At 35.0% G+C, this 20,746-nt stretch overlaps 3 long non-coding RNA genes across 3 annotated transcripts in view; 1 reads left to right on the top strand and 2 right to left on the bottom strand.

Moving 5' to 3' along the window:
- LOC106168921 (uncharacterized) overlaps positions 1–20,538 on the bottom strand; it is a 58,412-nt gene extending 37,874 nt beyond the window's left edge. The window contains exon 1 of the long non-coding RNA XR_015330954.1: positions 20,452–20,538. This is a non-coding gene — a long non-coding RNA (uncharacterized LOC106168921). The remainder of the gene's footprint in view (positions 1–20,451) is intronic.
- LOC106162193 (uncharacterized) lies at positions 3,953–4,817 on the bottom strand. Its single transcript, XR_015335648.1, has 2 exons — positions 4,684–4,817; positions 3,953–4,109 (listed from the first exon to the last, which is right to left on the bottom strand). It is a non-coding gene; the product is annotated as an uncharacterized LOC106162193 (long non-coding RNA).
- LOC147760460 (uncharacterized) lies at positions 12,150–16,533 on the top strand. Its single transcript, XR_015330937.1, has 4 exons — positions 12,150–12,227; positions 14,550–14,789; positions 15,704–15,771; positions 16,197–16,533. It is a non-coding gene; the product is annotated as an uncharacterized LOC147760460 (long non-coding RNA).
- Positions 20,539–20,746: the final 208 nt, after the last annotated feature.

Raw genomic sequence — 20,746 nt, 5'->3', positions numbered from 1 at the left:
ACTATCGGTCTACCTTTATAGTATTGGACACAGAAACCAATAAGTGGAGTATATTTTACGAACATTTACCCTGTGCAAGTTATTTCCAGATTAATTTAGAGGAAATACAAAGACAGTGCCCATTAGAAAAAGACAATACCAGTATGCAACAAAGATGGGAAAAAGACAATACCAGTATGCAACAAAAGTGCATATATTATATCCTGACAATACCACCGACTCCCTGTGGGAGATCACAGGGTAATCCTTACTTGAAATTGGAAAATCACAGACAAATTTATCTTCCTCTATAGGACGATGTACACGTTTTATTTCTTAGATGTTGGTCACAAATTAGAGGACAGGGAGCAGGCCATCTCCCACTCACTTAATGTTTTTTTTTTTTTTTTTAAATTTTTGTCAGCATTTGTATCTCTACTGATTTGATATTACTATACCATAAACTAATGCTACCATTAACTGGGAAGATTTCTTCTGACTAGTGGCAGTACTCGTCTTATAACCTGTTTAGCTACAGGATTAAAACACTTTTAAACTGAAAAGCAACTTTTTGTTCTTATTATAAATGTGCATTTTATACTTTCCAATAAAGATGTGCATTTATGGATTTTTCTTACTTTTGTGCACGGATATGGCGTTGAAGGAAAGTAATTTTCTTTGCACATTTATGAACATATGGTAGAAGTTGGATGGGTTGTACTATTTCAATGGATGTGCTATGTACAGCTCTGAAAAATCATTTTATTTCTGCCAAACAATTATCAAAGCTGCCATTTTTTTATCCATACTAACTGACCAGTATTAGGTCTTGTTTTACACATCTAGTTTACATCTTTGCATTCTTTTTGATCGGTATCTTGTATATATATATATATATATTATCTAGTATGTAAACATCCAGAAAAGGTTTTGGAAAATCATATCAACAATGGCTAATGAACATGGCAGTAAATATTATAGTAACCTTATCACACTGGAGAATTTTTGTGTTATTCTTCATTAACTCTCAATCCGCAACTGATACTTTTCTGCCCCTTTATTTACCATGATGGTACAAATTAAAATCATGCATGTCCTGTATTACAATAACTGAAGGGATAATTCAACAATAATGTGTATACCTTCAAAAAAGTAGCTGCCTGCAGTCGACTTCAAAATCTATATTTCCTCAAATCCTTCACAAAGAGCAATTTGTAACCTGGTGACTGCAATTCCTTCTGACCTCGTCTGTTCCACGTCTTCTAAAGGTACGTTTAAATTCATAACTATTAAAAGTGAACATACTTATATTGTGCGGTGTGAACGGAATGCAGGTCCTACAGACCACCGTTCCTGAGGAATAGTAGTCCTAATGGGACCTGCATTCCTGATATAATAAAGGGTAGGACTTCTATTCCTGGCGGACCTGCATTACGTTTACATTAGTCAACGGAATGAAGGTCTGCCCTATAACTATGTCCGACCATTTAAACTAGTGGATAATGACTATTGGCAGTAATAGTATGCTTTAGTGAGCACATATAAGTACCCCGTAAAATCGATGGTTTGCCAGTTCGTCTCCCTGGTGTAGTGGTCAGGCTGTGCAGTGTAATGGATGTTATACAGAGTAATTGTGTAAGTGGATGGAGGTTCGAATTTCGTTTACAAATATAAAATTATGTTTACTTTTCGTGTGAATTTTTTTTCTTTTGTTTTATCCTGGTCGTCATTTTTGCCACTTAGCAAATTTTTGATTGGTTACAGACATAACTAGATGTCACACGCTACCTTGTTCTACTATAAAAACCGCTCATATATGAATACCACCCCCTCTAGACGTTTGATATGGAAGGGACAAGCAGCACCCGGACCAGGCCCGAAGTTGAAGTTATTTTCCAATATCTTCAGGAGGGCACGTACCCTATCGAGACAACAGCAACTCAGAATAATAATAATAATAATTTAATAATAATAATTTATTGTCATATTTATACAAATATAAAATGAAAATTGGTATGATCTGTCGATAAAATGTGATACAGTGGAATTATTAAAATACATTTTGTTCATTAAAAATACGTACTGCTGATGGATAAAAACTATTCTTAGTGCGCGTGGAGGTTGCTTTTAATGACCGCAGTCGGCTTGTTGACATATGCATAAGTAGGCTATTCGCTGGGTGACCAGGGTCACTCGTGATTGACTTTACTTTCTTGAGCACTTGTCTCGTATACAAACATTCAATAGACGGCAGGTCCCTACCTACAATGCGCCTGGCAGTTTTTACTACGCGATTCATGCGATTCTTGTTCTCTACTGAAGCACTACTGTACCAGACGGTAAAAGATTGTGTTAGCACACTCTCAATCACAGCCCGGTAAAATTTTGCCAGCAGTTCTTGGTTGACATAGAATGACCTCAATCGTCGTAGAAAGTAGTCTTTGCTGAGCTTTGCGGACAAAATCATCTATGTTAATGTGCCATTTAAGATCATCAGATATATGTATGCCAAGAAATTTGAAATGTCTGACTATTTCAACCTCAGAACCATTCAGCGTAAGATGGCTAATTTCTGTTGGGTTTTTCCTAAAATCTACAATAATTTCTTTTGTCTTTTTAACATTAAGCTCGAGGTCGTTTTCAGAGCACCATGAAACAAGGGCCGAAACTTGATTTCGATAGTCAGACTCGGAAGTGCTAATAAGGCCAGCGCAGGTGGTATCATCCGCAAACTTAACAATCAAGCAATCAGGATACGAAGCAACACAGTCGGATGTAAACAGAGAATATAAGAGAGGCGTGCCAGTATTTATCTCTATAGTCTTGGAAAAGTTATTGCCGACTTTGACCTGTTGAGTACGATTAATTAAGAAATTTAAAATCCAATTACTAAGTGATTTACTAAAATGGAGAGAGTTAATAAGTTTTTCGTGAAGTTTAAAAGGCGATATCGTGTTAAAAGCAGAACTATAGTCAATAAAAAGTAACCTTGCATAGTTAGGGATTTTACGATCCAAAAAAGTAAGAACATTATGTAGAGTAATGGAGTTATTCGGAGAACAAGCAAGTCTAATTATAAAGTAAACTTTCAATTTTTATGATGTTTAATATGCAATATTATTAGACGTCACACTACGTTATACGCAGATATATAATTCCAGGGATGTGTGTACAATGGGCCTATGTACCTTGAATAAATGGCCTATAAGGGAATAATTTTTAATGGGTATTTATGCCCGGGGGACTACCATTTCTGGGATTTTAGGTCCGGGGGACTACCATTTATAGAATTTTAGGTCCGGGGACTACCGTTTCTAGGATTTTAGGTCCGGGGACTACCGTTTTTAGGATTTTAGGAAGGAAATGAATGAAATAATATTCAAAGTGCAATAACCCTGTCCCACCTCCAGGGAAGCTTTCTTGTCATGGTACTCACTAAAGAGAACCATGCTTACGAAGCTGTGGGAGTACCATAAAAACAGTTAGGTGAGATGAGGTATTTATTATTATTATTACACGCGTTTATGTTTATATTTATTTCAAGAAATCAGCATATTTTTCAATGTGTACTTGTAACAAAGTGCAAATTTAAAAAATAAATTGAGCTGAATTTATAGAGAAGTCAAATCTGTTTTTCAAATTTACTTTCTTTTTTTCTGTTTAATTTTTAATCACAAAGCACTGTGTTTAGCCACTCTATTAAAGGAGTAGTTTAACAATACCAATATGCCTGTGCAATTGTATTTATAATTTTTAAAACACCCTAAACATTTCTTTGTCCAAGCCAGATTTGGCTGTTAGAAGTTAATAAGGTGTTTCGTAGTATTTATTTATTTATTTATTTATTTATTTATTTATTTATTTATTTATTTTAGATATAATTAATTTTAAGCAAAAGATTCCCAACGCATCGGATCGAAAAGAAACGTCAAAGACAAGGGCAGCAAAATGAGACCTTTGACAAAGCAGTAAATACGCATTTACTCAATCTTTATTATGACCACTAACTGTTGAACTCAAAATTCACAAAAATATCTAAATACAACAGCTTTACATTGAGCTGAGTGACTAGTTTTCTGTTTTCTTCTTTAGTTTCAACTGGTCATGCTTACCCTCGATGGAAGGGTCAACTGCGAACAAAAAAAAAGCATTGTTATTATAAAATATTAAATAATTAACCATTGTATTTAACTGATCATTTACAACACGATGTTCATTTTTTTTCTATTTACTTATTTGAACGCACATTATATAACTTGCATTAGACTTTATCACAAAATTGAATGGAAATTAACGCCACATATTACAATCAGAGTATATGGCATACAAACGTACAGCCTGGTTCTCTAATTCTCCTTCCACCCCCCTCCCTCCTCTCTCTCTCTCTCTCTCTCTCTCTCTAATAGAATTTACAAGACCGTTCGTCTTGTTATTTTTTTCGGGCTCTAAATTAATAACGTTGGTCAAACTGTATTTGCTATTAAAAAGCTGTTGTGTGGTGGTGTTTTTACAAGCCATTAATATACTCTCATGATTTCTCACAACAACATCACCAAATTGATTTGCAGAATTTACTAATCAGTTTATCAGGCTCAGCCTTGGACAATAATCAACATTCTTTATGTGTAACATGTAGCTGGTCTAAAATGTAGCTTTTATTTGTGAAAACACTGCTATGAACAATCTCATCACAACACATTTTACCTTATGTGATCTAATCAATTATCGGACAGTGGCAGTTGGGTGGGACTCCAAGGCACCTGCAAATTCCAATTCCAAGGACGTTATTACACACGTTACCACAGCAGATGCATATAGGTTCTGTACATTGCCCGGATGTATCTATATAAAAATACAAATGGCAAAATTAAGCATCTTTTCAAAAGACCAGAGGAATATATCTTACTTAAATTTTCTAGATGGTAGTGATATAAATTAACAGAGAGGAAACAATTTTTTTTTTTTTTTTTTTTTTTTTTTTTTTTTTTTGTTCATGCCCATTTGTTCAATTTCATTCTTTGAAACAAGTGATCATAGCAGATGCAAATGCTACATGGCTAGGTTACTTGGATGTTTCTGTATAAAATATAATTAAATGGCAACGATGAGCATGTTCCTCAAAAACCATTTGTGTTTATTTTGAGTGAAATTTCTAAATCTAAATGTTAGTGAAGTAAAGTAATACAGCGGAACAAAATAGCCATGTTCTTTTCAATTTCACTACGGAATGGTACCATTAATTCGCGGCATCATCGAGGCCCTTTCTAAACTCCAATTACATTTTCCTGTACGAGATACTGTGGAATTTTTCACAATTATTTGTTGTAAGTGTTAGATTTTAGCTTATTTTTGAGAGTGATCAACAAATATCTACTGTGGAAAAGAGACCCTTGAAATCGTTTTGAATGTATATTAAGATATAGTTTAACTTACGTCAACAGTGAGAAGATAAGTTATAGAAATGCAAATACATTTAAATATTACAATTATTTTATAATACTCCAGACATTGAAAGACATTTTTGCTCTGTTTATTTTTTACATGAAAACTTTTGTGGCGAGGAGTCACAGGAATCACAGGAATACTGTACGAAAGGGGCAAGTAAAGATGATTATGCGATAAGGATAATAAATTATAATAACGTCATGAAAATTAACTGAAAAGAAAGATGTAATTATTTAAGATGGGCGCTTGATATATCACATACAGTTTTAAAACGAAGGAATGACCAATTTCTAAGCACTCACAACAGCCTATCTGCACATTTTGAATTGCTGATCACCGCCACTTCATGGATGCTAAATTCAATAAATCATATTTTTCTAAATTTAAGTATATCTTATTAGATATGTTTCTAACTACGGCCTCTGTAAGTCAGGTTTTGATATATCAACGTAAAATTTCTAAATCAATCTCTACTAAGCCGAGATATATCCTCTGCCTGAAGCTTGCACTCAACTGTGAGTTTATTTCTATACTTTGCTTCAGAATTTACTGTTTATAACACCTTAAGTGCATGGTATCGCTCACCTTCTATAGCAAAAGTGGCAAAGAGCACCAAGAGCACAAGAAGTGCGCAAGACTTCATTGTTCCAATGGATGTTGTCCCAGCAGGAGACTTAATAAGTTTTCAACTATAAGATTTGCAACCCGAGCCGCTATTATACGTTTCTGTACAAACAAATCCCTATCAATCCAGTAAACACAGAATAACATTGTCATGAAATATGGTCCCAGCAAGGTATTTTCTGTTTCAAACTTTACCTTGATAATTTATTCACGGTGTTTTGCATGAAAACCATTACCATTTGTCGAAGCGACGTCTGAAAGCAGAAGCACTCTCTCATATTTTTTTCTTTTTCTCTTTTTTATTTTTATTTTTTTTTTCTATCCTAAACAATTTTGAAAACATTACCATTTTCTGTAGTGGTAAAATTCCAAATAAATTGCATACAAGTGATAATCACAATTTAATTTAATTTCTTTGCTTTATTATTTTAATTTTAAGCCTAAAAGGGGAACCTAACTCCCTAATATCAAACTGCTACGCATAAGATAAAAGCACACAAAGATGCATTTGCAATAGACCGGTCATATTCATATCTTTTGTACTACATCTGGAAGGATTTGCATTTACCTTAAACTAAATATTGATTATTTAGAAACTTAATAATTGTTGTTTATAGTTTTTATTTTTCTCATAACTTACAATTTGGGATTTTAGTTTTCACTATATTTCATTCCTTATCTTATTGAAAATAGACCCCTGGATAGTGAAAAAATCAGATCGTTCCAAAATGTTTTATCTTTAAATTGCAAAAGAGAATATTCACAGCATTTGTAAAATACGCCTAAAACTTTCAAAATTCAGATAATTAACTCCAGTTTCCATCTTTATTCTCTCTTTTATGAGGCAAAAAAATTATCAGTCTCCAACAAGGACACATACAGAACGATATATGGTCCCAGCAATGTATTTTCTCTTTCAAACATTTCCTTTATCATTATTACAAGCTGAACGTAAGAAAATCATTATCATTTGTTAAAGCGTCCTCTAGTGACAAGTATTATCTGCTTGTTCAAAGTCCTTTCTATTCAGTGCAATCTACGAGCATATTAATTTATATCTTCATTTCTTTTCTCTACAAGCGTGCAAACTTCCTCCCAACTTTAATACACACGGAATAATTTCAAAATTGAAAAAATAAATGTTCGTCATTATAGTAAAATCGACACTGACACAAAATGATAATTTTACTACGGTTTATTCTTAAACGTCTGCTCTTGATTGGCGAGGAGGATGTTACTTTCTAGCAAATGAATCTACTGCATGCATGATAAACAAAAGTACGAACTAAATGGAATTTAATCAATTTGTTTTGTTTATAAACAGTTAATTAACGCTCGCTAGTGATGCTAATTATCTGTCATCATAATATTATTGTACTCTAAATCCGAGGTGGTTTGTAGGTAATTAAGTTTCTAAATTTCAAAAAAAGTTATACATATTTAACAATTACAGGTATAAAGCCGAAGATCACCCTCGGTGGAAATTTCAGCAGATATGCCTTTAATCGATCACCAACGTGACTTATGAACCTGTTTTCAACTTATAAATATCCATGTTTCCCCATTCCATTTACAAAATATAAAACAAGTCTGGGATTTATGGAAAAGTTTTAAAATTTCCGGTAAAATATCTTTTCTCATATATAAATCAAGGTTTAACGTTTAACTTAAATCTAATGTGTTTGTTTTCAAATGATCATCTCTTATCTATTAACCATTTTCACCAGTGATTTTATTCTATGCGTCAAATTTTACATGACTCATGGCAATTAAATACAAACTATCAGTGAAGATAGGAGGCTTGAATTTTTAGTTCTTTTCTATTTTCTATTTTTTTAAATTTAATCTTATTTGAAACCAGAAAGAAAACCTGATCGTAAGACAATGCATTGTCTTTCATTTTAAATCTAGAAGCTTCACCAACTATGTTTATTGGTGAAAAATTGATCCCCGGATCAGATGATAAACTTAGTTGTAAAGAGAGTTTCAGTTTAAAGAAAGGGTTGCACACAGCTGGTATAGTACTTTGATTGTGTATGTTCGTCCTCTTTTAATTTATCTATGTATTTCGTATTCTATCTAGTTATTACCAGTATTACATATACAACAGTGGGGCATCTCATGCTTATTTCTATGCAGTTTCACTAGCTGCCCCATCGAAAAGGGCTGATGTGCACACATTTTTCCTACGAATTACCTGTGTAGCATGGAAGAACGCCAACATGATCATAATGTTCAAAAAGGGCAATAGGAAAGACATCAAGAATTACAGACCCATCTGCCTACTTTCTAATTTTTACAAGATTTACACGAAAATATTGACCGAAAGGCTAACAAGACAACTAGATGAAGCGCAGCCAAAGGAACAAGCAGGTTTCAGAGGCCAGTACACCACTTCTGATCATATGCACACTGTCAACCAGCTCAAAGAGAAATGTCTCGAGTATAACATTCCACTATGTGTAGCATTCGTTGATTATGAAAAAGCCTTCGACTCAGTAGAAACCCAGTATATACTGGCATCCCTGCAAGATCTAGGGATCGAAGATGGATACATAGACGTCCTCAGAGACATAAACACCGATAGCTCTGTAACAGTCAAACTACACAAGACCACCAATAAGATCAGGATCAAGAAAGGTGTACGCCAAGGAGATACAATCTCTCCTAAACTGTTCACAGCAGCATTGGAACGTATATTCAGGGATCTAGACTGGCAAGACAAGGGCATAAACATAGATGGTACCAGGCTCAATCACCTTAGGTTTGCAGACGACATCATAATAGTAGCAGATGATGCAAAAGACCTAGAAGAAATGCTACAGGCGTTAGCAGATGAAAGCGCAAAAAATGGGCTAAAGATGAACACCAGCAAGACAAAGGTGATGTTTGGACCACTAACCACCCCTTGCACAGTGAAAGTCAACACCAAAGAGATAGAAGCAGTGGAAGAGTATATATATCTTGGGCAACGGTTCAGCCTTAGTGATCGAACACTGGAGAAAGAAATCCAACGAAGGATAAAAGCAGGATGGGCAGCATATGGGAAGCACAATGACATCTTCAAGAGCAACCTTCCTACCCGCCTGAAAAAGAAAGTGTTCAATGCTTGTGTGCTGCCGGCAATCACCTATGGTTCAGAGACCTGGGCACTGAATGCCTCGATGGAACACAAGCTACAAGTAGCTCAGAGAAAGATGGAAAGAATTATGTTGAACATCAATCCAAGAGAGCGGAAAACGAATGTATGGTTACGTGAACAGACCAAAGTGAAGGACGTACTGCTCACAGTTAAAGAAATGAAATGGAGGTGGGCAGGACATGTCAAAAGAATGAAGGACAATAGGTGGACAATCAGGCTTACAGAATGGACCCCAAGGTATGGACAAAGAAAAAGAGGAAGGCCAGTGAAACGATGGAGGGACTACTGGAAGTCGTGGAAGAAGAAACCTTGGCCAAACTGGAAATCTGAGGCTCAGGATAGGAAACAATTGAAAAAGCATGCTGAGGCCTTTGTCTAACAGTGGAACACTATAGGCTCTAAATGATGATGACCTGTGTAAACCTATATCACTATACTCTATCACTATATTGCTATTCATTTAAACTATAATTACCAGCACGTGCTGGATATCTGCTCAGATTAAATACTGCTATTAACATATGTTTCGTTGAAAAGGGGCTACTTATATATCCTTGGTTTCCCCCCAATTAGAGAAAATTACATACATAATTTTATGACTTAAGCGCAGAAATGTTGTTGAAGTCAAGAATAGAGGTTTCGAAATAAACGCCAAATATGACAGAGTAAATGACATACACACGTACAACCTGGTTCTCCTTCCGCCTCACCTTCCCTCCCCCACATTTTATCTCTCTCTTTAATAGATTTTACAAGACCGTCCATCTCATTATTTTTTTCCGGTCTCTCAACTAATAACTTTGGGCAAACTGTATTTTCTATTATAAAGTTTTCTTTGGTGGTGTTTTTACAAGCCATTAATACATTCTCATGATTTCTCACAACAATATCACCAAATTGATTTGTAGAATTTACTAGTCTAAGGTTTGGACAATAATCAACATTTTTATGTGTAACTTGTAGCTGGCCTTAATGTATTTGTGGAAACACTGCTATGAACAATCTCATCACAACACCCCTTACGTAATTTGTTGTTGTCTGATCAACTGCAAGGCAGTAGAAGTGGGGTGGCCTTCCGCCGCACCTGCAACTCCCATGGTCGCTGCTACACGTGTGACCACAGCATGCGCACGAAGCACTAGCTACACTTTGCCCAGCTGTGTCTATCTTTAAAAAATGAAAATAAAAACGTGTTACTGAAAGTCCATGTGCCTTTATTTTGCGCGTAATTTCTCAATTCACATGTTAATTGAAGAAAATATCACAGTGGACATAAAACGTGTGTTCTTTCTAATTTTGCTTAGGAGTAGTGCCAGTAATTGGTGGCACCATCTTTGCCCATTCTGAACAAATACATTTTCCTGGTCTAAATAAAATTTATAACTGGTTCTTGTTTGTAGTAACAAATAATATTTTGGATTGTTTTAGCATATTTTTGAGAGTGATTTACAAAGGACAGGCACACCTCATAGAAGAGACTATAATGGTTTTACGTATATATATATATATATATATATATATATATATATATATATATATATATATATATATATATATATATATATATTTTCTAACTTGACAGTGTCAAGATGAATTATAAAAATGCAAATTAAACTAAACAAATTGACTAGTTTTCATTGAATTTGTCATTTTGTTTATCATATACGTGGTAAATTCATTTGCTAAAAGGTAACATCCTCCTCACCAATCAACAGCAGATGTTTAAGAATGAATCATAGTGTGTAAGTGACTGTTTTATTTCAACGGCAAAAAGGCTCGGTTTAATTTTTGATATTATTCTATGTGTATTAAAGAATAAAGGAAGCATGTATACTTGTAGAAAAAAAGAAGTGCAGAAATAAATGTGCTGGTAGATTGCATTAAGCAGGGCGGACTTTGAACAAGCAGGTAATACTTGTCATTAAGATCGCTTTAACAAATGATAATTGTTTTTTTACGTTGAGTTACGTAATAATGATTAAGGAAATGTTTGAAACAGAAAATACCTTGCTGGGACCATATCTCATTCTGTATGTGTCTTTGTTGAAGATTGATAAAATTTTAATACATTTACATATTGTATTTATGCAATCATTAGGGGCGAGAATATTTCTTTACCAGCCACAAAATAGTCCATATAATAAAGGAATATCTTTTGCAGCTGTGTTTGGCGAGTGCAGAATACAGAATCAAGGGGAAGTTTTTCATCATTAAAACGAAAGTTGTGAAACTTCTCAATGGCGATTTAAAGTTAAAATATTGCTGGATGGTCTGATTTTCTCAAGAAAGTCCAGAGGTCAGTTTCCAATAATATAAGAAGAAAATATAGTGAAATTTATAATTCAACAAATATAAGCCGCGAGTAAAATAAAATTAATCTTTAAAAGTAGCAATAATTAAATTATTGTTTTTATTTATTCAGTTTAAGATAAATTCACAGCATTTTTTCAGATGTTGTACGAAAGATGCGAATACGACGGGTCTACTGGAAGTGCATCTTTTGCGTGCTTGTATTTTATGCATATCTTATGTATAGATATTAGAGAGTAAGATTTCCCTTACAAAATAAACTTTTTTTCAGAATTTGAATTAAAATAATGCAACAATGAAAATTATATTAAGTTTTGCCTATCATTTGTATCACGACAGGAAAAGGGCAATGTTTGCAAAATTGTTTAGGTTAGGAACTAAAAAAGGAGAAAAAGAAAACAAAATTAGAGAGCGCTTCTGCTTTTAGACGTCGCTTTGACAAATGATAATGGTTTTCTTACGTAACACCGTGTATAAATGATTAAGGAAAAGTTTGAAACAGAAAATACCTTGCTGGGACCATATTTCATGACATTATTATTCTGTGTTTCCTTGCTGAAGATTGATAGGGATTTGCTTGCACAGAAACGTATAAATAGCGGCTTGGGCTGGAAATCTCATCGTAGAGAACTGATCGAGTCTCCTGATAGGACCACGTCCATTGGAACAGTGAAGTCTTGCGTTCTTCTTGTGCTCATAGTACTCTTTGCCACTGTTGTCATAGAAGGTGAGATTCTCAAAGTTTTTATAATGACTTAAAGCGTAACGGACGCAAAGACAAGAGATACGTCAGTACTGAGACCGTAATCTAGGCAGATATTATCTCCGTTAGGGGCAAATTTAATTTTAATGTTACATTAGTATGTCATAACTTGACAAAAAAGGTCGTGATCGAAATCACACTCAATAAGATAAACTAAAAAAGTAATTCAAAATTTGTAAAGTAATTCAAAATTTGCAGATAGCAGTGTATGAAATTCAAGGAAATTACTAGCCAGACCGCCGGGCAGGTAACTCTGAAAAGTTACCAGCCCGGCCATGTAGTTACCTGCCCTAGGTATAATAACCCCTAGAGTTAAGAGAGGTATGCTGAGGGGGTATAGAATGCATTCTTGGGAGAGTAATTTGGAAATGAAAGGGCAATATCATGCCTTATGCATGGAAATTTAGAAATTGGTTGGATTTTCTACCGAATGATACCTTGTCAGTGTTGGATTTAGAGGGGGGTCAGGGGGCCCTGACGCCCCCCTTTTAATTTCTGCAAAAAAAAAAACTCACCTCTTGAAATAAGACTTTCACTAGTTGAATCATAGTTCTAAACCATACCAAATGGCACCATTCACCATCTAAAATACCAAAAATTTTCAGGGCCCTTTAGTGGGCGGGGGAGGGCGGGGGGGGGGGGGTAGTCAATTCAGTTTATGTTCACCTTGCAGGCTGTCTCATTTCTTCTTCAATAATTCATTTATAACTATTATTCCGATTTCATGATCATAATTTTTGCTTTTCTGTGTAGCAACAAGTATGACCAAATATATATATATTGTTGTCAAATAAATCGATCTCTTTGCTGACAATAAAGAAGAAAGAATTCAGCATGAGGGTCCCTTTGAATATCGATTTTAAGCTTCAAAAAGCAGTCGGGAACGGTCCTGCACGCTAATCGCCCATAGACAGTCCTGAGGGAGGGCGGGGGGGGGGGGTAGTCAATTCATTGCTTATTGAGAATAGCTATATATATATCACATAGAGGCTACAATATATTATATGGGGCGAGTATGGGCGAGTTATTGGATCGAGATGCTTGCGCTCGGTCGCAATGCGTGATACTTTCGAGTTAGGCCTACCACAAAAAATGTTGCCGCTCGACTATTTGCAAATTGAAGTCACCTTAATTTCCATGGGTCCCAATTTGTTCTGGTTCTGTCGTAATCTTTGTTATTTTTATTTCTTTCCTCAATTGTTTTTCTTTTGTGAACTTCTCTATCGGACTTGATAGAATTTTTTTCATTTTTGACAGCCCAGGATGAAAGCACGTGGGAAAAGAACTATATCTGACGCACGGCGTAAACTCGCACGTTCACTCATAATTTTGGGATTCAAATTTTTGTAAAATTCTCCTTTAATTTGCCTCCGTTGCCTTTATTACTGTTGATTATAAGCACTTCATGTACCTATAAGTCTATTTAATCAATATCGTAACTTTTTATACTATCACATTTTTATTACTCTCAACCTACAAATTGCTACTCGCGGTATCTCCTCTACACAAAACAATGACGTAACGTTATCTGCTGTGCACTGAAGCTGGTTAAGAACAATGTGCCTCGTTTCAAATTGTCTTTCAACTTCATATCACACAGACGGAACTTCGAAAACGAGGCCACTGAGAGGGAGACTGTTGGTTACATTTCGATACGAGCGTTCGATTGCAAGCTATGGTTAGTTCTTTGCTTCTGTGAAAGTGGGTGAAAACAGTGAGTTTATTTTGCTGAAATCGCTTGTGAACATAGACAAAATAAAAGGTGAAAATAGGCTGTAAATTAGCCAGCCCGTCGGGCGGGTAATTTGCAAATCTTACCCGCCCGGCCTGAAAGTTACCAGCCTCGGGCTGGCGGGCAGGCGGCCATTTCATACACTGCAGATAGGCAGTTGTGAGTGCTTATACTTACAATGGTATTTCGCTTCCTTTTGAAACACACAGCGAAACTAATAATTGTGCCTTAAAACGTTTAATTAAAGCCCGCTAGAAATGCTAAGCCAGTCAAGTCAGTTTCGCCTGCTAGTGGTAACGTAAACCAGTACTACCTGTTGTCTGCGGCTAAAACGGCTCCCCCACTGGGCTTGCCCAGCAGGACTAAAAACAAAACCCGACAAAGGGCGGCTAGCTCCTTTAAGAGCCAACGGCCATTTACCCCAAACATAGGTTAAATGATCTGGAGAAGGAACATGGGTCACAAACTCCAGTATCAGACCCAGCAAACAATGATGTCAAATCAAAGAAAAATAAAGAGAAACAGCATTAAAGATGCCTATTGTGTTGTTACAGGTGTCTCGCTCGGTAACGACACACCGTTGCTACAGGGTCATCGCAATAGTCATCCAGTGACTGTAGCCAACACACATTACAACAGCCAAAGAAGTTAGATCATAACTGTCAAAGAATGGCAAAATTGCGTGGCAGTGAAACTGAGGCAAAGTTTTCACTTGCAGAGTGAACCACAATACATTGCACGTGTCGAAGGAAGCATAACGCGCCATGCAGTGCTACTGTCCACTGCTATTTTCGGTAGGTGAATGAAAAAATACCAACATGAATGAAATAATGCAAAATATTGGATATTGCGTGTGTACAGACTTGGTCAAAAATGTTGTCCCACCCTAAATCCCACGTGTTTGTTTACAAATGATCATCTCACGTCTGTTAGCCATTTTCACGAGTGATTTTATTCTAGATGTCATATTTAACATGACCCATGGTAACTAAATACAAACTACCAGTGTATATTTGATTTTTTTTTTTTAGTTTTTTCTCTTTTGTAATATTTCTTTATTCATTTATTAATTGACGGAACATTTTGTCTGGTTGCTAGATATAAATTCAAATTATATTCTTATATAAATACCGCACTGTTACTTGTTCAGAATAATGATTTCTATTTTTAAGTGGACCTGAATAAATCTATTTTAACTGAATTCAACAGGATTTTGGTCAAATAGTTTATTATTACTTTATTCAATATTGTTATCTTTATTTATTTATTTATTTATTCATTTTTTTTTATTTTTGCATTAAAAATGGGAATATAACTTTTTAATATCGAACTGGTACGCATAAGATAAAAGCACGCAAAGATGCATTTGCATTAAACCAGTCGTATTCAAATCTTTCGTACAACATCTAGAAAGAGCTGTGCATTTACCTTAAACTTAATAAATATTTTTTTAATTCAATTATTAATGTTTTTAGCCTTTATTTGGGTTAACTCATAACTTACAATTTTGGAATTTTAATTTTTCATTATATTTTATATCTTATCTTATCGAATATCGACCCCTGGTAATTGTGAAAACCACATCGTGCCGCAACGTATTATCTTTAAATCGCAAGCGAGAATATTCACAGCATTTTAAAGTTTTCTTAAACTTTCAAATTAAAGAAAATTCACTCCAGTTTTCCATTTGTTTTTCTCTGTTACCAAGCAAAAAGTATCAGTCTTCACCAAGGAAACATACAGAATAACGTCGACATGAGATATGGTCCTAGCAAGGTATTTTCTTTTCAAACATTTCCTTAATCATTATTACACAACTCAACGTAATAAAACAATAACAATTTGTTAAAGCGTCTTTTAATTACAAGTATCACTAGTTTCTTTAAAGTCCTTCCTTTTTAATGCAATCTACCAGCACATTTATTTCTGCACTTCTTTTTTTTCTACAAGTGTACATGCTTCCTTTATTCTTTAATACACACGGGACAATTTTGAAAATAAAAAGTCGACCCTTTTTTGTCGTTGTAGTAAAACCGTCAATGGCACGCAATAATAATTTTACTATTCTAAATCATCTGCTGTTGATTGGTGAGGAGGATGTTGCTTTCTAACAAATGAATCTACACAATAAACAAAATTTCAAATTCAATCGAAATTATTTATTTATTATTTTTTTTTATTTTTTTTAATTTTGTTTACAGACAGTTAATAAACGCCTGCTAGAGATGCTTTCTGTCCTCATTACAGTATTGTGCTCCGCATCCGAGATGGAATATAGGCAGTTTAGTTTCAAAATTTCAAAGAAAAGTAATTCATGTTAGACCATTATAAAGCCTAAGATCACCTTCCTTGGAAATGTCAGCAGATAAGCCTTGAATCGATCACCAACGTGACAACGTCACAATTTGTGAACACGTTTCCAACTTATAAATATTCATATTTCCACATTCCAATTACAAAATATAAATACATTTGGGATTTATAGACAAGGTTTGAAATTTACAGTATTTTTTTTTCCATTTACGAAATAAAAAAAATCGAAATCTACAGTAAATATTGTTCTTATGTATAGACCAAGGTTTAACGTTTATTGTGCTACCTAAATCAAATACGAAACGTCGTGCAAAAGGCAAATTGTCTCTTTAAGCATTATGTGCTTAAATAGCATTACATGCATCGTGCTGTAAAGACACTTATTTTGAAAAACATGGAAACGTCTCTCAGAAAGATCCTTTTAGATCCTGCTTTATGGGCATGCTATAGCTGTTACATGCACAAAGGTGTCAACGGTTATAAGAGTCTTGGGCAATACACCCTAGTGGTTGCAACACGCTCTTGTAGGCGTCGCCGAAAACAGGAGGCGGCAAAATACCGTGGCAGTGAAATTGAGCCAAACTTTTAATACGCAGAGTGGAGCATAAATCATTCCAACTGCTTATAACAGTAGCACGTGTCGAAGGAATCATAACGCTCCATGCAGTGCTACTGTTCTCGATTTTCGGTAGGTGTATGACAAAATGCCAGTAAAAATGAAATAATGCAAAACATTTTGTATTGTGTGTGTACAAATTTAATCAAAACGGTTGTCCCCCCTAAATCCCATGTGTTTGTTTACAAATGATCATCTCACATCTGTTAAGCATTTTCACCAGTGATTTTATTCTAGATGTCATATTTAACATGACTCATGGCAACTGAGTCCAATTACGGGGGAAGATGTGAGATTTGCATTTTAGAGTGCTTTTCCCTTTTTTTAATATTTCTTTATTCATTCTTTATTAATTAACGGAACATTTTGTCTGGTATTTAAATAGACTTCCATTTCATGAATGATTGCATCGTTGTTGTCACAAAATGACATTGCTAATTGTTCAGAACAAATTTTTTTTTTTTTTTTTTTTTTTTTTTAGGTAGACCTGAATTCTAAACTGAATTTTACAGGATTTGGGCCAAATAGAGAGCATTTACATCGAGAAGAGCCGAGGTCTAGCAAGGACGAGCCCTAAATATGTCGGACCTACATGAAAGGAAAACCGCGTAATCCTTTAATTGTCTTTCCGCCTCTCACATGCCTCCCCGCGCGTCGTCTCTGCAGGGGCACACTAATTAAACCTCTTCTCAATTCAACCGGTCGAGGGACGACGCGTGGGGAGCCGAGTAAGAGGCGGAGAGACCATTAAAGAGTCAGTTTCTTCAAGTGTCATTTGCATCAAATTATCATATAATATTATTTCTTGATATTATATGTAGTTAGAAGAGAAATCCTTGGTTAGGGGGAAGCTAATACGTACAACAGGGGCGGATTTAGGCAGTCTTCTTGGTCTTTCGGAAAGAAGGTTAGATTTTCAAGTTTAGATTGACGGGTATCTATTTTTTTGTCAGTAGACGGTCAAAAATGTAGGATGGACCAACAAAAATAATTTAGAAGACTTTCAGAGAATATCTCTGGATCCGCCCCTTGTACAATGTAAGAATGGAAGCCCCTGCGTCTTGTACGACGATGATAAACCAGTCTGTTAACAATTGGTATGTGAATCAGTTTATCAAATTTAATGCAGAAGCAAGAACACAGATAAAAATAAATATGCACGTATATATGAAGAATCAGACTACTAAATATGATAAATATGCTTCATATTTTTTTAAATATTATCATTACAGTTTTGTCAGAATTCCAGGTGATATCTTATGTCACTTATATAAGCAAGATATCTCCCTTATTTCAGTAACACAAATTGTTTTAAAAAATGTCATCGAAAATACTTCACATCTTTTGGTCCTAGCAAATATTGGCGATTATAATTTCATTAAGTAAGTGTATCGTAGGGTAATTATTTATTTATCACTCGAACACACGCACGCATGCACACCATGGCTCTCTCTCTCTCTCTCTCTCTCTCTCTCTCTCTCTTAAAAAAAAACATTTCTGTCGCTATTTTTGCTTTGGTCATTAAACTTATGCCTTTCGGCAAACGGTAATTGTTATGAAAAAATGTTTTTTTTTTTCTGCAGAGCCAGCTGTAGCCATTGTTTTAATGATACATAAATACAGTTTATAATATATCATAACAATGGCCACAAAAAATTTGATATGACTAACCTGTTATATGCACAAAATTGCCCCACCATAACTACATCTGAAGGTAATATATATGCATTCCGTTTAAAGAAAGCGAACTTGATGAATTTAGTTTTTCATCCATTTTTACGAAATAAATGATAGAGCCTCTAATATTAATGCTAATGACACATTGGCTTAATACACATATCAAGCATTCAAACGATTTCCAACAACGACAAAGGCAGTAAAATTAGAGCTTTGACAATGCAGTAAATACAGCGTATTTACTACATTCTTTATTATGACCATTTATTGTTGAACTCAAAATTCACAAAAAAGTCCAAATACAGCAGCTGTACATTTAGCTGAGTGACTAATTTCCTGTTTTCTTCCGTATGTCCAACTGGTCATGCTTACTTTGGACGGGCGGCTATCCTGAAAACAAAACAAAAAATGTAATTTTAAACTGTAAAATAACAAACCGTTGCATTAATATGACCATATATAATTCAATATGCATTTGTTCTACTAAGTTACTTGAATGAACATAATGTGGTTGCCTTAGATAATATAATCTCTCTCTCTCTCTCTCTCTCACACACACACACACACACACACACACACACACCATGGCTCTCTCTGTCTCAGCTCACTCTCATTTTCTCTCCTCTCTCTCTTTCTTTCTTGAAAAAAAAATTCAAGAAACGTTTATATCGGTTTTCTGTTTCGGTCTTTAAACTAATGCATTTAGGCAAACTTAATTTGTTATGAAAAGAAAAACTTTTCTGTGGAGTCAGTACACTTTGTTTAAATGAGCCATTAATTCCTTCTCATAATCTCTAACAACAATATCACCAATTTGACTTGTGGAATTTAATAATCGGTTTTATCAGTCTCAGATAAGCACAGTTATCAACATATTTATGTTAAAAAAAGTAGCTGGTCTGAATATATATTAGTGAAAATACTGGCATGAACAATGTGATCACAGCACCATTTATTTTGTGTAATCGCTGGCACCACAGCGGCAATTCGGGGGCTTGCCGACGCAGTAGCAAGTCCCATGGTCGGTATGACATGTTTGTCCACAGCAGGAGCACGTAGCACGCGCTATACTTTGTCCGGCTGTGTCTTATATCAAAATAAAAAATGCAAAATATAAAGGTGTTACTGAAAGTCCATGTGCATTTATTTTACGCGTTATTTCTCAATTTAAATGTTAATGAAGGAAAGCAACATAGTGGAACTTAAATTTTGCGTTCTTTCCAACTTTGCTTAGTAGTGGGTAATGCGTGGCACTATCCATGCCCTTGTGAACTCCAAATACATTTTTCTGGTCTCCATTCCATTCAATTTCTTACCGGTATTTGTCGGTAGTGACAAATAATCTTTTTGGCTGTTTTAGCTTATTTTTGAGAGTGAAATACAAAGAACAGACATTTCTCATGGAAGATACTATAATGGTTTTGCATATATAGTGAGATATTTTCTATCTTGACAGTGTCAAGATAGTTTATGGAAATACAAATTAAGGCAGAATTATACGTTTCACTTTGTGTTTCAAAGGGAAGCAAAATACCACTGTCAGTAAGCACTCACTTCTATCTGCAAATTTTGAATTACTGAACACTGCACTTTATTTAGTTGGATGCTGTAATTTATGTTTAAACAATTTTACATTTTTAGTATATCTTATTGGGTGTGATTTTGATCACGACCTCTTTTGGTCAAATTACGACATACTAATGTAACATTTCAGATTAAATTCCCCCCTAGCGGAGATAACGTCTGCCTAGATTACGATCTCAGTTCTGACGTACCCCTTTTCTTCGCTTCAGATTTTACACTTCAAGTCATTATTAAATACTTTTAATTAAATACTTTGTGTCTCTCACCTTCTATGACAACAGCAACAAAGAGCACCAAGAGCACAAGAAGAGCGCACGATTTCATTGTTCCAATGGAAGTTGTCGTAGCAGGAGACTGGATCAGTTCTCTACGATGAGATTTGCAACCCAAGCCGCTATTTATACGTTTCAGTGCAAGCAAATCCCTATCAATCTTCATTAAGGAAACACAGAATAAAATTGTCATGAAATATGGACCCAGGAAGGTATATTCTGTTTCCAACACCGACTGTTCACGGTGTTATGCAACAAAATCATTATCATTTGTCAAAGCAACGTCTAA

This window comes from Lingula anatina, chromosome 8 (assembly GCF_051362555.1).
Source record: "Lingula anatina isolate TDL-2025a chromosome 8, LinAna3.0, whole genome shotgun sequence".
Lineage (NCBI taxonomy): Eukaryota > Metazoa > Brachiopoda > Lingulata > Lingulida > Lingulidae > Lingula > Lingula anatina.
Note: the sequence above shows the minus strand (reverse complement) of the source record. Positions and strands in the feature narration are given on the sequence as shown.